Genomic DNA, 15,531 nt, shown 5'->3' on the forward strand with positions numbered 1-15,531 from the left:
AAATCATGAAATGCACAATCAAAACAAATACAAAAACAACCCAATACCCCATTCTACTTTCATAAGTAAATATAAACACATGAAATAATTACACAAATATGTAAAACTAACATTCACTGCAACAGATGGAAGCTGCCCTCCTGAATCAGACTACTCACTAAGTGTGAGACATACATATTTTAGGACCCACTCTAGCTGACCTGGCACTGTATGTGTGCAAAGCATGAGCTCGTCTGCCAAGCTGCGGCCCTTGGTCCTCCTCATTTCCCCTTCCCCACCTCATTTCCCCTTCCCCACCACTTCAGAATTCTCCACCTGTGAATGGCAGCCGCAGCATTTCCTCCTTGCAGGAGGCTGAAGAAATATTGCAGTCTGCATCTTCAGCGACATGTCTGTTCATCAGCTGTGTTTACCCCCATGGTTCTATTTCCAGTGCTCAAATATGAAAGGGAACGAATGGAGGAGCAGGAGGTGCCATTTCCATAGCTACCAACAAAGCACTGACAGCATGCAATAATGAAGAGGCCCCCTTTTTACCAAGGCACAGCTGTCATTAGCATTCAGCGTGGCAAGTCAAGAGACTCACTCACGAGGACAGGTGTGCACAAAGAGGATGCACGTAAGTTCCCAGCAGAAGGTAGAGCACCACTTTATCATAAAGGGAGCAAGGCATTGCTAGGCTGAGTCAGAGTGCAAATTTGTTATGTCTACAGAGGTTTAATGAGAGGCAGCAGGGGGTGTTAAAAACTGTGCAGTCAAAATGCTCATCATCTCCTTGGTGACTCACACAACACCCAGGACCATGTGTACGCTGCTGCACAATGCAGAATCTAATCACCGTAGAAGTTCAACTGTCTTTTCTTTAAAAGACAAAGAAAGCATGTAGTCCTCAAGGGTCTTGAGGGGGAAATGGAAACATGCAGGAAGCAGCAATGCAGAAAGCTCAAAAGTAGATGGAGGAGTCAGTTCAGGGTTGTGTGGTTCTCAGCTTCTTCAGACCTATATCATTATAGCAGTCCATATCACTGTAGCCATACTAAAGCCAGAAGCCCACCTTCTCTTCTTGCCCTTCACCAATCCACTCCTTGGAAACATTCAAAGTTCTATGAAAACCCAAGTACTCCCCAAGAATCAGCCACAAGCTCAGTGGTACCACATCTATTTGCATGCAGAATGTCCCAGGTTCAGTCCTCAGCATCCCCGGGGAGGGCCAGGAATGTCCCACATCTCAGACTTGGAGATCTGCTTCCAGTCAGGGTGGGCTATGCTAAGCTGGACCTACCAGTGGTCTCACTTGATATAAGGCCACCACATCATCCATCATCCATCAAGAATAGATAGACTGGGAGAGAAATAATGCAGGGCTGGCTACTGACCAAACTTTTTAGCACCAGGAGTGTGTTGTGGGGGGTATAGCCAGGGAGATTCCCTCAGGAGCATGTACTTTAGGAGCACTTTGGGGGGGGGGGCAAGTTTGTAAATTTTAAGAGTCTAAAAAGGCCACAAGAATAGAAAACTGCCTTGGCAGGGGGTGGGGGACATTTTTGGCCATGGCAGTCCTTCTTTCTCTACAGGCACCGCAGGGTTCTGTCTTCATCCTGGGCGCCTGGATTGTGGGGGCTGCAGCAGTGGCATCCGGGAAGATGTGAGGGTTCCTTCTCAAAGCCTAGGACCCTGCAGAGCCCTCCTGCCCCAAGCCAGGCAAGCCCCTCCCTTCTCAGCTTACACTTCTGTAGAAAGATCCTCCAGCTCTGTGCTATTCCTTCCCTTCCTGACTTAAAAGGCACCCTCACCAGGAAACCTTCAAGAAGCATCATCATCAGTGACTTCACCTTCAACTGTGCCGCTGCTACTTCTTTTTTCTCTTTGATTCCACCAGGAATTCTTGCTATGCCTCCTCTATCACCACCACAGTTCCCAAGGCTGCTTGTTTGCGCAAGCACACACTTAAACAAATTGATGTTTTTATTTCTCATCCACCACCATTTATTTGGTTGTTAAAGCCCATCCCAAATCACATATGCAGATTTACATTGAAGTAACTCACTCTGGAGTTAAGGTTTTGCTCACAGGGAAATGTACAGGGCTGGGCTTGGTGGCGGCATTCCAGATCTTTTGCATGCTTACTTGAGAGTAAACCATTGAACTCAACAAGTCTTTGCAGTATAAGCATACAGGATTGGACTGTTTATATTTTTGACTCTTTCTGCTCCCCCTTTTAGTTTTTGTGCAAAGGTGACTTTGAGTCCCCTACTCTCTTTCAGCCTGACTGTGTCAAATATATGGAGAATATTTGCATTGGGAAACGAAGATGCAAATGATGCTGACGACTGGGCTGCTTTCAGTACAAATATTATTTTAATTGCTGGTTTTAGATATACTGTGATGTATTTAAAGTATTGTTTTTAAGTAGTTTGTTTTTATTAGTTATTATTTTATAACTGATGTTTTTAAATGTTGTAAGCCACCTTGAATCCCAACTTGGCAGGAAGGAGAGATTAGCAACTGACTGGTAGTAATCTGAATCCAGTTAATTATTTATTAATTTGCATCTCTTTCTTTTTAAACTGTAGATGCAAGAATAGGTGCCCTCTTATTTAATGATGCATCTTCCCTCTTTTGGTGATGCATAAGCGGCCACCCGGCTCCCACTACCTTCAGTATTTTAATTATCTCCACAGAATAATATTGCTGTGTATATGTAGATGGAATCTGAATATGCAAAAAGGGAGAATAATTGATTTGTCCCTCTAGTTTGGGAGGGAGTTTCCCATCTTTCTTTGAGATGCAATTGCTTTACTGTGATGAGATGTTTTAATCAAAGTGCTGTGTGCTGAAGACATAAGTTACAGTGAACAGGTGCTTGGGGACCATTTCTTGAAGGACTTGCTGACATCCTTAACTTTCAATGTCATCAATCAAGAGTGTTTCCCTTCTCCCCAGACTGCTAAATTGCCCAATAATATCTAGAACCAAGGAACAATACAAACCCTGTATAGAACTCTATAAATAATATGTCCATAAATATGTCAGAGGAATTACCCAGAATGCCAACCAACAACCTTTTCAACATTAAACAATCCATCTTTCATAAAATTCATCTCAAATGGTGAGAGAATAATAGCCACCACATTATTCCATTTACATTAGCCCTGTTTGGCTGCTCTGAAAGCACTCTGTCCGCTTTACCAGTCATGGCTTCCCTCAAAGAATCTTGGAAACTGTTGTTTGTCAATGGTGATGGGAATCGTTGCTCTGTAAAGAGTCAGCTACAGTTCTCAAGATTCTTTGTGGGAATTCACGTGCTTTAAAGGAGACACATATTCCCCTTGCAATTTCCAGAATGGTTTAACTGTCAATCCCTGGTGACTGGAGTGGCCGCCGAGACCATATAACACTGATCCTGAAAGACCTACATTGGTTCCCAGTATGTTTCTGAGCACAATTCAAAGTGTTGGTGCAGACCTTTAAAGCCCTAAACAGCCTCGGGCCAGTAGACCTGAAGGAGCTTCTCCACCCCCATTGTTCTGCCCAGACACTGAGGTCCAGCGTCGAGGGCCTTCTGGTGGTTCCCTCCCTGTGAGAAGTGAGGTTACAGGGAACCAGGCAGAGGGTTTTCTTGGTAGTGGTGCCCACCCTGTGGAACACCCTACCATCAGATGTCAAGGAGATAAACAACTATCTGACTTTTAGAAGACATCTGAAGGCAGCCCTGTTTAGGGAAGTTTTTAATATTTGATCTTTTATTGTGTTTTTAATATTCTGTTGGGAGCCACGCAGAGTGGCTGGGGAAACCCAGATGGGCGGGGTATTTATTATTATTATTATTGTTGTTGTTGTTGTTGTTGTTGTTGTTGTTATTGTTATTACCTTCAAAGGTAGCCCCACGTAGAGCACATTGCAGTACTCCAAGCGGGTGATAACTAGAGCATGCACCACTCTGGCAAGACAGTCTGCAGGTAGGTAGGGTCTCAGCCTGCATACCATATGGAGCTGGTAGACAGCTGCCCTGGTCACAGAATTGACCTGCACCTCCATGGACAGCTGTGAGTCCAGAATGACTCCCAGGCTGCACACCTGGACTTTCAGGGGCACAGTTACCCCATTCAGGACCCCACACCTACCCACACCCTTCCCCCCAAGAACAGTACTTCTATCTTGTTCGGATTCAACCTCAATCAATTAACTGCCATCCATCATCCAACTGGATCCATTATAATTATTATAATAATAATTTATCATTTATACCCCGCCCATTCTCCGCCTTCTCTGGTTCCGATTTAAATGAGGTAGAGCTGGATATCTTCCGCATACTGGTGAACACCCAGCACAAAGCTCCTGATGATCTCTCCCATAAGCTTCATATAGATATTAAAAACCATGGGGGAGAGGACAGAACCTTGAGACACCCCAGAGGTGAGCGCCCCGGGTTCCGAACACTCACCTCCCAACACCACTTTCTGGACCTGACCCAGGAGGAAGGAGTGGAACTGCTGCGTAACAGTGCCCCCAGCTCCCAACTCCTGTATTCAAATATAATATGATGATTTAAGGAATCTAGCAGGGTGGTGAGCAGGGAAGCAGCTGCCACATCAGGAAAAAATGACTGTCCCCAACAGTTACTCTGATCAAATTCACAGTTGCTTTTAGACAGATGAGTATGTGCGGTGTGTGAATGTTTTTCTGCGTCTTATCTAGCTTGGCCCTGAATTCTTCTTAGCCGGTTGAAGCAAGAGGTTTACAATTTATGTCTCCAACTTCCAATAAAGCACAAAGTGTTCATTAAACAATGTGCCTCTGGAGCCCTCTTGTGTGGAAACTCTATAGCTCACCCTTGATATAATATTGGTCTAAATTTCCAATGGCTTATATAAACTTCTATTTGTTTGTTCAACACAGGCACCTAGACAGCACTTTTTTGCAGGGGAATTGGGAATGGTGGACAGCACCCCACGTACAGTCAGATGTGTGCTGTTTTTCAGTCTGCTGTGGTCCCCGCTTCTAGGGAGAAGTGCAGAACCAGAATGGAATACAGATCAAAGCACTGGCTCTTCCAGAAGCATCCTGTGGGGAAGCATGTCTACTGTGGTGTTGAAAACAGACAAGCAAAATTTTCTTTTTCTTTTTAAAGAGAATTTTCTTATATGCGACCACTGCAGCTAGGATAGTAATCGCATCTAAATGGAAAGCTAAAGAACTACCTACCAAGGAGGAATGGATTCTCAAATTAAATGAATGTTTAAAATTGGCTAAATTAACAGCATCCATACGACAGCAGTCAAATCAAAAACTAAAATGGCAATTCTTTGATGATTATATGACAAAATATTGCTCGAAAAAAGACATGCTAATATGCTTAGATTAATAATGTAAATGCATCAAAACAATAAATTATCAATGACGTATGTATGTATATAGAGAAAATAAAAACAATCAGAATGCAATCAATGATAAGGGTAACTCCATGATTCTATTACTATGATTCTCCCAATTACAGTGGTACCTTGGGATGCGAACGGGATCTGTTCCAGAGCCCTGTTCGCATCCTGAATGGAACGTAAGATGCGACGGTGCATCTGCGTGTGAATTTAGCAGAGGGAGCTTGGGTGGGTAAGGGAAACTGGGCATTTGTCTCCAGTTTGAATTTTGATTAGAGCCAGAAAAGTTTACTTCTTGCATGAGGGTGGTTTTCCTACAAGTCCACAAATTTTACACCCAAAACTGACTCAGGAGAAGGTCAGCAATAGCTCTCATTTCCAACAACAAAATGCCAGGAAAGTGTATCTTCTCTTGCAGAATCTTTGGAAAATCTAAACATTATAAGAATCTGAAATATACTCGGAGTCGCAAAGTGATTTCATGCTCTTTATTCAGCTCATAGTGGTGAGGAGGAATGAATGAAAGTCCCCTCAAAGTCTCTGCTTTATATACATTATTTACACAATGGGCTGCACATGATTGGTTAATTCTGGAATTCTACTGTAAGCCAATCAGGTTGTGGATTCACTTATATCTGGAGCATGATTGGGTGGTTCCTGCCAACCAATCATACTGCTGCATTGTTCTTGGACCAATCAGACTGCTGCATTCTGAATCCTATTGTTCTAGGACCAATCAGACTGCTGCAATTTGGATCCTATTGTTCTAGGACCAATCAGACTGCTGCAGTTTGGATCCTATTCAACTCAGTACATAACACCCCTCCCCTCTAAGTTCCAGTCCTGCCTGGGAGGTCGCATTCATAGTCCTCGAGGTACGCTGGCGGCCTACGTGTGCGTTGCGGCCTGTGGTGTTCCCTGGTCCGGGGTTCAGGTTCTGGCTCATGTTCCAAGGATGCTGGCTGTGATGGGCCTGTTTGGTCTGGCGCAACCGGCTCGCTCAGTAGTGGTTCTGGTTCCGGTGTCCTTTCGGCCTCGCGGGTCCTCTCTGTATTTACTGATTCTGCCTCTCCTGCTGGCCCCTCCTGGTCTATGGGCCTTACTGCCCCTCTGTTCCCTTGGGACTCCTCTGACCTTTCCTCCTCCTGGTTTTCTCCTGGGAATCGTCGCCGTATCTGGTCGCAGTGGCGGCGCCAGCATTGCCCCCCATCTGTTAGCACCTCGTACGACACGGGGCCAGTGACCCTGGTGACTGTGGCGGGTACCCATGCTGGGCCTGCCCCAAAATTCTTTGCGTACACTGGGTCCTGGGCCTCGAAGGTCCGGGGGTTCCTGCCTTCCCCCACCACTACCTCATCCTGAGCTCTATCGGGGTGAAGGCGGTCCAATCTGATTGCAAGGCGCCGACCCATTAGTAGTTCAGCGGGGCTCCGGCCAGTCGTTGAGCTGGGGGTGCTGTGCTGTGCTAGGAGGAATGTGGCAAGGCGGTACTCCCAATCCCCTTGCGTCATGCGGCGAAGGGTGTCCTTGGTGGTCCGCACCATGCGTTCTGCTTGGCCATTGGTGGCAGGGTGGAATGGCGCCGAACGGATGTGGCGGATGGCATTCTGCGCTGTGAAGGTTTGGAATTCTCCTGACGTAAATGCAGTCCCGTTGTCTGAGACGAGAGTGTCAGGGAGCCCGTGGGTTGCAAACAGCCTGCGTAGTACCCGGATGGCTGCGGATGTGGAAGTGGACGGTACCAGTGCGACTTCCAGCCATTTGGTGTAGGAGTCCACCACTATGGTATTCCTTTAGAGCAGGTCAGTTGCTTCAAGTACCTGGGTCAGGTTGTAAGATCAAATAGGTCCTTCCTGGCGCACAGAGAATACATGGCCTCGAACGCATCCAAAGCAGCCCTGATGATTAGAACCCTGTACTCCAAGAAACAGGCACAAACTGTCAATGTTGCCTTACGCCTCTTTAAAATGAAAGTCCTCCCTCTTCTGCTGGTGGGCATTGCCTTGGGCTCACGTAGGGATTTTGAAAAATTGGAATCTATCCAAACCCATTTCCTCAGGGCCATACTCAGGATCCCCCTCTCGGTGGCAGGCGCGATCATGAGATTGGAAACCGGTTGCCAAGCCTTTAGGTATGTGGCCCTGAAAGCGAAGCTATGGCTATGGCTCAAGCTCTGTTTCAGACCGGTGGGTTTGGCCCCCTTGATTCTGAGGGATAACTTTAAATCTCCATGGGAAGGGGAGATAGTGGAGGAAGTGCAGAAGTGCGGGTTGTCCTCCCTTTATATAGAGTCCATGACGTATAGCCACGCAAAGGCGGTGATCGCGCAAAGATTAAGGGATATTGCCAGACAGGAGGACATAGCCCGTGTGGAACCTGGGTTGTTTCTGGGGGAGCAGTTGTATCGGGCTGCCCCAGCTCGCTACCTGGCGGATATCCACTACGTGGAATACCGCAGACTATTTACTGCGGCTAGGCTGAATGTTCTTGACTCGGCGGTCCTGAAGGGAAGATATGGAGGAGTCCCATATGACCAGAGATTATGCCACTGTGCATTGGGTGAGGTAGAATCCACAGAGCACATTTTATTGAGCTGTCCCTTCTACAACGATTTAAGACAGTATCTTATAACTCCATACTTAACCCAGCTCAGTTCCCGACAAAGAGGAAAGCAGACAGCATATCTGCTAAATAAGTCTTCTGGGAAAACAACCTTGTCAGTGGCTAAATTCCTTTTCCTGGCACTCAAGTGTCGGAAACGTATAACTGAATGCCTTGATGTGGGTTATCTGTGAGAGGTCTAGTACTGTGGCCCTACCTTACTTATGTACCTCCCATGATGTTATAGTTTATAATTATTGTGTAATGTTTTAATACTGACTATCGGTCGAATAAAGATATTGATTGATTGATTGACTATGAAGAATGTTTTCCCCTGAAAGGGGCCAGCGAAGTCCACATGCAGGCGTGACCATGGTGCTCGGGCGGACTCCCAGGACTGGACTGGAGCCCTTGGGGGATCTGGGCGGGATTCTTGGCAGGCCTGGCAGTGTTTGACCCAGGCCTCTATCTCTCGGTCGATCCCCGGCCACCACACATAACTCCTAGCAAGGGCCTTCATTCTCACTACCCCTGGGTGTGTCTCGTGTAGGGCTGTGAGGACCCTTTTGCGGAGGGGCTGGGGAACAACGACCCTGCTTCCCCATAACAGGCACCCCTTGTGGGCTGACAGTTCATGTTTGCGGGTTGTGTAGCCAGCGAATTCTGGCCCAGGGCTGCTGCTGGGCCATCCCCTCCACACCCAGTCCAGGACCCGGGAGATGACCCTATCTTTCTTGGAATGGCGTGCAACTTCTTGTGCCTGAATGGGGCGGTCGGGAAGCAGCTCCAGGCTCATAACCTCTTGTGCAGGTGCTGGGTCGGGGCCTGTTTCCGGTAGTGGTAGCCTGCTGAGGGCGTCTGCATGGCCCATTGCCTTCCCCGGGCGGTGAATCAGTGCATACTGGTAACTGGCAAGGAAAATTGACCACCTGAGGACGCGAGGAGACAGCACTTGGGGGGTCTGCTTTTCGGGGGCAAACAAGCCAAGCAACGGCTTGTGGTCAGTCACCACGGTGAAGGGCCGCCCGTACAAGAAATCATGGAATTTTTTTACTCCCTTCACGATTGCCAAACCCTCCTTGTCTATTTGTGAGTAGTTCCGCTCGGTTGCGTTGAGTGTCTGGGAAAAGTATGCCACCGGTACCTCTCTTCCATCCGGGAGTTGGTGTCCCAGGACAGCGCCAATGCCATAGGGTGAGGCGTCGCATGCTAGCACCACCGGCAGCCTCTCGTCAAAGTGTGCCAAGACCGAGTTTGAGACAAGCAAGTCCTTGACTGCCTGGAATGCAGCCTCCTGGCGCTGGCCCCACACCCAAGGGGCCCGCTTGTCCAGGAGTCTGTGTAGGGGCTCCGCTACCGCCGCCTTGTGGGGAAGGAAGGAATGGTAAAAGTTCAATAGTCCCAAGAAGGCCTGAAGTTCAGTCTTGCTCTTGGGTGCTGGGGCATCACAGATGGCCCGTACCTTGTCCCCAGTCGGGTGGACCCCTTCTGCGTCCACCATAAATCCCAGAAAGTCCACCTGAGGCACTCCTAGTAGACATTTTTCCCGCTTCACCTTGAGACCCGCCGTCTGGAAACGGTGCAGAACAGTGCGGAGGCGGTCCTCAAACTCCTCTGGTGTGGGCCCGGCAATCAACACATCATCGAAGAAGGGGGTGACGCCAGGAATCCCTTTAAGGAGCGAGTCCATTAGATTCTGGAATATGCCTGGTGCCACGCTGACCCCGAATTGCAGCCGCTTTACCCTGAACGCTCCTCTGTGCGTCACAATCGTCTGTGCCTCTGCTGTGGCCTCATCTACTGGCAGCTGTTGATATGCTTGGGCCAAGTCCAGCTTGCCAAAAATTTTCGACCCAGCCAGGGTGGCAAGGACATGGCTGACCACTGGCACTGGGTATGCATGGGCTGTGAGGGCCTTGTTTATGGTACATTTGTAGTCTGCGCAGATGCGGACCGAACCATTGGGCTTGACGGGTGTGACGATTGGGGTTTCCCAGGGGGCATTAGGCACCGGCTCCAGCACTCCTTGCTCCACGAGCCAGTCCAATTCCTCGTCTATACGGGGTTTCAGGGCGAACGGGACCCGGCGGGCCTTGAGCCTGACCGGTCGTACTGCGGGGTCAAGCTGTAGAGCAATGGGGGGGCCCGTATACTGTCCCAATTTCCCGTCGAAAACCCCTGGAAATTCCTTGCATATGGCATCCACGTCCACTTGTAAGCTAGTGTGGTTCACCCCGGTGACAGCTAGCCCCAGTGGTCCAAACCATGCCAATCCCAGTAAGCTAATGTAGGGGCCCTTGACCACGAGCAAGTCCAGTTGCCGTGTCCGCCCTCGGTATTGCACCCTGAAGGTCCCCACCCCCATTGTGGGGACCTTACAAAAAACATCGCATTTTGGGAAACTGCTTGCCAAAATTAGCATATTAGTCAAAACTGCATACAAAAATATTTATCATGAGGGCCATATTATCTAGATTAGAGAAAAGTTGGGCAGCCATTTTCTGTTTATAGGGAATTACCTTTGCGCAGTAGGCTACATTCCAGCCACGACAAGCCAGTGGTTCCTGTACCTCTGTCTCTCTGTCCCAGATTCCCAATCAAGCAATGAAGGAATCAAGAGGCATTATGACATTTCAGTGACATATTTCAACCAAGGCAAAGGCATTTGAAGAGGGCATGGAATACTGTCAGGGTGGGGTGTGGGCTAGAAAGGGGCAAGGTCTACAGAAAACCCCAAGGCCTAGACAGAGAGTCCTGGAGGGGCACATTAAGACCCCAGGCTTGAAGTTCCCAACCAGTGATCTAAAGTCAAAAATGGTATGGGGTTCAATTTATTTGACTAACTGACTACCTTACTGCAATGTGCTCTATGGGGCTGCCCTTGAAGATAATTTGGAAACTTGTGGCTGATTTGGACGCTCATTGGAACTCAGTTCTGGCTCCTCTCAGGTGGATGCCATTGCTATTATAAGAGAAGAGGGGAGGCATTCATGGTGAATTCTGGCATCTCTTTTCTAGAAAAATAGCACTGGTTGGATAGTGTGCATTTGGATGGAATCTGAAGTTTTCTGACCAAATGGCCTCTTCTTTGACCAAGACATGAACGAGTGAGCCAGCTCTTAAGGGACAAGTGGCCTTCCAAAGCCATCAGGAGCACAATGAAATCTGCGGAAATCTGCGGAAGTGAATGTCTTGCCCAATTAAATGTTCGTGGGCCACCGCAGAAAGCAGGATGGGCAAGAATCCAGCAGCCACAGAACTCGAAAACACTGAGTGTCTAATTGCTCCAGAGAGAAATTAAAGAAGAGCCAAACAATGATGGCTGAAAACAAAAGGCCTATAACGAGAGATAATTGACTGTGTGGTAAGCTGCTGAACAGATAATTCAATATTTAAACAAGTGCTCTGATTGCCGCTAAAGAAGAGTGTTGCACCAGCAGTGCCAGTTAGTTGGCAGCCATATTTCCATGTATCCGACACCTGACCTCTCAGCAGCTTACATAAAATATACCTTAAGTCTGCCATTAAAAATTCAAACTATAAATAATATACAGCAGGAATGTTGTTTTTAAATAAAGTACACCCACATACTAAAATATACATCAAATTTACATGTCTGGATAGGCTTGCTTATATTCATTGTGTTATTTCACACCAGTTGTGAGGCAGGTGGGGGTGGTTTGGGGGAAATGGTGTCTTGGCCCAAACTGAGATTCATGCTAGTAACTCAGCCAGTTTCTCAATTAAAAGCCATACAGTCAAAATGAGGAAGTTTATTTATTTATTTTGTTTGTATGTTTCAACAGTTTGTATACTGCTTAATCAAGGCCATCTCCCAGTGGGCTGCAGCAGGGCTACTCAAAGTGGTGGTCCACAAGCCATTGACCACTGGTCCCCAATGGCTCTACCAGTTCCTGGCACATTAGAGCATGTGACAGCATACCACATCAGATAGCTTACGAAGCACTGGTGTACAGGAAACCCAATACAATAAGGGTAAAAATGAATTTAAAATGTAAAATCAGAACTCAATATTTAAAACCTTCTGATTATTATTATTTTTTTAAAAAACAGTCCTCAATAAGTGCTGGAAGTTCAACCGAGAGAGGGCCTATTTGATCCCAAGTGAAAGGGAGTTACACAAAATTCGGCCTGCAATACTGAATGAATAGCTAGCTCCTGGTGGGTGAGAGCCCTCCACCCGAGCCCTGGGGGACCACTAAGAGGGGCTCCCTGGAAGACCCTCGTGATCAAGGAGGGATATTGTAGCCTTTCTAGGCCCCATAAAATGGATAGGAAAACGTTGCACCCGAGCAGGGGCGAAAGGAGCCAAACGACACCAAGGGGTTAAATCCAGAGAAAGAGCTTTTATTCTGCCATCCCAGGTGGGCAGAGGAGCAAGTGTGATAAGTCACAAAACAAGCATGAAGTTCACAGCCATTGCACAGAGTAAATATCCCCTTCCAGTTCCCTCCCCCTTTCTCCTCCTTCTTCCAGAGTCCTGCCCATGAGTTCCTCTGAGCATGAACAGAAAGCTCCTGTCTTGGGACCATTTTTGGACTCTTCCCAGGAAAGGGGGGTTTCAGAGTGTTCCAGTTATGTTTCATTCTCATGGCTCCCGGACAGAAAGTAAGTTGCAATCTGGTTTTTAAGCAAGGCCAAAGGCTCTGAGAAAACAATGGACTCTGTTCCCCACCTTCCTTGCAGTCTTTTAGTTACAGCAAGAGGAATATGCTTAGCTAATGCTTTTTGTCTTAGAGGAAATGCAGTTTTAAAAATGCTTGAGGCGAGGCTTTGAGGCCTGGCTGGGGGGGGGTTCACAAAACAGTTTTTAGGGTTTTGGGGGTAATCCTAACTGACTGTCTTTCTTCAATATAAGGGATCAGGTGGTCCCTGAGATCTCCTGCACCCAAGTTGTTAAGGGCCTTGCAAATTAATGCAAGCACCTTGACTCTGGCCTGGCAGCATATGAAAACCACTGCAGGCTTTTGAGCACTGGAATTAGGAGCTGCCAATTGTCTCCATCAACAGTCTGACGCGCAGCGTAAATTAATAATGCAGAGTTTTTAATTGAATAAGCGCTTTACTGGATTAAAATAAACTTATTCATAAACAACATGGTTCCACACAGTTTGACTGAGATTACATACTGCTCACAACTGAGGCAGACTGACTCTGACTGAAATCTTGCAGAGAACACAGAGAGAAAATGGCTGCTAAGTCACAGGTCAGAGTGACTCCACAGTTAGCAGTTCGGCCTGAATAACTTTAGCAGGCCCTCTGCAACCGTTTAAGCTTTTTGATCAGCCATTTTAAAGATCATTTTGTACCATTCTCATGGTGCTTTACGTTTTATTGTACATATTGCTGTATATATCCTTGTTATATTGAAAGAGTTGACAGTATATAAATCTTTATTGTTAATGATAGCCAGCCCACAACGGATTCAGGGCTAGGTAGACATGAGTGTACAATCATTATCACCAGGATGTTTCTATTACGAAGTTCTGTAACTGCCCTCTTCCCTTATGGTATAACAGAAGCCTTGCTATGCTTGCATTAATTTGCAGATAGCTCCAGTAATAGAGATAAGAATCTACCAGCTTAGCAAAATACTGTTGAAGGGGTACAGTTAGGGTTACCCCAGAAAGCCCTAAAAACTGTTTGTGAATCCCCCCCCCCAGCCAGGCCTCGGAGTACGCATTTTAAAAACTGCATATTCCTCTAAGACAAAAAGCATGAGCTAAGCAGTCCTCTCTGTAACAAAAACGCTGTAACAACTCAGAGCTGAGAACAGTAAAGCTTTCGCTTCCCAGATCCAACCTAACCTTGTCCTGGTACATTGATTTGCAACATACTTCCGGGAACAGAGCCAGAGAACGAAAAGCAACATTTCTATGTAAGAATCTGTGAAGGGGGAGAGAAAAAAGGGGTTTGAAAAAAGGATAAAACCTGCTTGTAAAATGTTTTCGGTGCGGCCTGTCTTTTGTGAACTGAATCACACAGGTGCCTTCTGCCCCCCCCCCCCCCGGATGGCAGAATAAAACGCTCTTTCTCTGGATTAACCCCCTGGTGTTGTTTGGCTCCTTTTGTCTCTGCTCGGGTGCAACAATTATTCCGACCCATGGATTAATAAGGCTACATATTTCTGGTGCATTGGCCGGGAAAAGCACGTTCCCCGAGATCGAGGGACAAAGAGGTCCAGGGCGTCACTGCAAGGCGAGCAGCTCGGGATACCGGGTCAGCAGTTCCAGTGCACATCCTGCCAACTTCGTGAGAGGAACTGGCCACCCGTTCCTGAGTGGACACGCGACAAAGTGACGGAGAGAAAGAGCAACGGCCGTGCAGAAAGAAGGTACCTCGAGAAAAAAGGTAAGCTCCACAGGGTATAGGTGGGAGCAAGCTCCACAAGGATAGGTGCGAGCAAAAAGAGAGCCTGATCAGCTCCGCCAGCAGGGTAGAAGAAGTGCCACTGGTTTTTGGTGTCGCCCAGAAAAAGCAGCAAAGGGTGCTGCTAGGGCCCCGGTCGAAGTCTAAGCGCTGCCGGTTATGGTTGGTTGTTGGTTTTGTGCCCAGAAAAAGCAGTAAAGGGTACTGCTGGGCCCCGGTCGAAGTGGTGCGGCCTGTCTTTTGTGAACTGAATCACACAGGTGCCTTCTGCCCCCCCCCCCCCCGGATGGCAGAATAAAACGCTCTTTCTCTGGATTAACCCCCTGGTGTTGTTTGGCTCCTTTTGTCTCTGCTCGGGTGCAACAATTATTCCGACCCATGGATTAATAAGGCTACACTGTAAATGTGACCTTTAGGGTCTGGAAAGTACTTAGGTAATGTAAACTACAAGGTATAACAGGAAGCTAGAGTGCTTGCCAAAATCATATATGAAACTGCAAATACAAGGAAGGAAAAAACACAAGAATCTCCACAAAATGGGGAGAAGACCAATGAGAGCTTAGCATGTTTTGTCCATGCAGGACTCTAACAAATTAGGGAGGCTTATAGGGATCGGGCACAAGCCCAGGTATTTTTGCAATGTGTAGAAGTATCTTCTTCCCCCAACGCTTGGCACACAGGCTTTGTGAAAATCACCCTGTGTCTTGATTGATGCATCTCTCAATAAAATGAATACCTTTCATCTCCTCAACTGGCTTTAATGGGGGAAGTGGTGCCGGAGACCCTTGGGGGGGCGGTTTACATTATTATTACTGTTTATTAAATTTGTATACCTCCCTATACCCACAGGTCTCAGGGCAGTTCACAGGATAAAATCACAACATAAAATCATGAAATGCACAATCAAAACAAATACAAAAACAACCCAATACCCCATTCTACTTTCATAAGTAAATATAAACACATGAAATAATTACACAAATATGTAAAACTAACATTCACTGCAACAGATGGAAGCTGCCCTCCTGAATCAGACTACTCACTAAGTGTGAGACATACATATTTTAGGACCCACTCTAGCTGACCTGGCACTGTATGTGTGCAAAGCATGAGCTCGTCTGCCAAGCTGCGGCCCTTGGTCCTCCTCATTTCCCCTTCCCCA

At 47.1% G+C, this 15,531-nt stretch overlaps 1 long non-coding RNA gene across 1 annotated transcript; it reads left to right on the forward strand.

Annotated features, from left to right (window-relative positions):
* Positions 1-277: 277 nt before the first annotated feature.
* Positions 278-5,444, forward strand: LOC310699016. Its single transcript, XR_014521889.1, has 2 exons — positions 278-619; positions 4,900-5,444. It is a non-coding gene; the product is annotated as an uncharacterized lncRNA (long non-coding RNA).
* The last annotated feature ends 10,087 nt before the right edge of the window (positions 5,445-15,531 follow it).

The sequence above is a fragment of the Podarcis liolepis genome (assembly GCF_965112155.1).
Source record: "Podarcis liolepis genome assembly, contig: HAP1_SCAFFOLD_247, whole genome shotgun sequence".
Classification (NCBI taxonomy): Eukaryota; Metazoa; Chordata; class Lepidosauria; order Squamata; family Lacertidae; genus Podarcis; species Podarcis liolepis.